We start from the raw sequence: 2,136 nt of genomic DNA, 5'->3' as shown, positions 1-2,136 counted from the left end.
CACCCGTATTTAAAACACTGCAAGGACTAATAAATGGAAGGAACTGAACATGAGCAGGTTTGAGAGAAGAAAGTCTATTTCTAAACCACTCCTGTTAGATTCTCTGCGTTGGTACCTTGGCAGCCTACTCAATTTACTGCTTATGAACAGTGGTTTTGGACTACTCCCTTACTTAAAGGGACAGCATGGTAACAGGCTGAGTTCCCTGTGGTCTCCATGGTGTTAAAGAAAGTAAAAGCAAATTATTTGTAATATTGGTATGTGCCCACACAATAATTGAAGCTGTATCCTAAAGACTTGCTGTCTTGGATGAACCCCAGTTGTCCTGGGCATCTACCACTCCAAAAGCAAACCTTTGACCCCTTTATATTTTCACAATTATACGTATGTTATCAAAAAGAAGTAAGAACGTGGGAAAGGGAAAAAAAAAGGTTAAAAATAAGCATCCTTACTGTGGGAACAGGGTGGGGGAAGAGTGGTAAATGCAGCAGCTCTCCCTCATTCTGTGCAAGGTTCTGTTGCTAACATGCCAGTTTTTTTCAGAAAGGCACTGTTGCCTAATCACCTGCCTGACTTACGCTAAAGCAAACAGACAGCAACTAGGTCTCTCTTAGGGACATTAAAAATGGCCACAGTTTGTGCTTACTAGGTCCAAAGCCAACAGGAGACCAGGCCAAGCAAATGCACCTTCTTGTTCAGCAAGTTTGGGTGCTGGCTGTTTGCTGGTGAGAGTACACAGATGCTACATATCCTATCTAATTTGAAATATCCGGGGAAAGAAATATCACGTGAATAACAAATACAGAATCGAAGGTTCTTGTTGCCAATAAAAGAAAATACAAGAAAAAAAGGCTCATTTTTCCTGCTTTTCCATTGTGGTCCTTTAGTAAATGCTAAAATGAAAACAAAACAAAAAGGAACCTACATTAAAATACCTTCTATGCTAAAAAGGTTTGATCCAATTGCTCTTGAAATCAATAGGAATTAACTTTAGAGAGCTTTATATTGAATGCCTAAGGACATTCTTCTTTTAAGAAATTAGCTGCTTCATTGAACATATTTGAAGAGTTTAGAATAAAGTAAAGGGCATTTGAATTACAGAGCTACTGGCTAATGTGTCAACAGCCATAGGGTTATAGCAGCCACAGCCCCAAGGAAATCACAGATTAAAAGAAACCATCAGCAAGAACAGCAATGGGCTCTCTATTTGCTCAAAAGTATCTGTGTTTGCCATCCTCTTATTTTTTAGGGTCTTTTCCCTGAAACTTTGTACATTCTAAATGAAATTAATGTCCTTGGGACAGTATGAAAAGCTTACCAAGGCTTCTTGGTAAGTGTTTGTGAGACATACAAGTCATTACTGCCCAGATAGTTTCATATGCATACAGAGCAGGAAGAGTCAAAGCCCAAGTCTTGTTGGACATAGAGAAAGGAGCAAGGGATAGGTAAGTCCTGGAAGAAGATCTTGTGATTCCAGATAAATACAGAGGGTTTATAAATATGTAACTAGTTAACATGGTCTCATCAGTCTGCTTCAGTGAAGAGGAACTGCAGTGGCACTGCCAGACAACACTGGAATGTGTGAGAAAATGAGAGGTTAGACAAGTAAAAGGAAGGAAAGGCATGAACTTGGGAAGAAGCTGTAGAATAGAGGGTGAAAAAAGGTTTCTATCAGAAGACTGGTACCACCAATTAATTAATCCAAATGTTTTGTGGTTCATGCGTCAGCCTCATTTTATTTTGGGAGTCAGCTTTAGCAAATTTGGAGGAAGATGGCAGAAGAACTGAACAATCCATTTGTTCCCATAAACTAAGGATTAATGCAAGAGATGTCTGTTGTTCTTTTGAATTCCAAATTATATTAAACATCCTTTTATTTCTCCTTATTCTCTTCTGATAAACCCAAAAGCCTAACATTGGCACAGAACAAACATTAGCGAGGCCCCCCAGAAGGGTTGCACAGAGACCTGTGAAGTGTTGGTCTGTGAAGCCAGAAATATGGTTAAAACTTGAAAGCCCTCTCAAGAAAAATGGTGTCACAGGCAAAGCTGTTTGTAATTTTTGGTAGCAGAACTTTCCTTTCCGTGGATTGTTAAGAGCCACCCCGAGTGCTGGGCAGGGTGAGCCTACAGCAGG

This window comes from Corvus brachyrhynchos, unplaced genomic scaffold (genome assembly GCF_000691975.1).
Source record: "Corvus brachyrhynchos isolate BGI_N302 unplaced genomic scaffold, ASM69197v1 scaffold1, whole genome shotgun sequence".
Lineage (NCBI taxonomy): Eukaryota > Metazoa > Chordata > Aves > Passeriformes > Corvidae > Corvus > Corvus brachyrhynchos.
Note: the sequence above shows the minus strand (reverse complement) of the source record.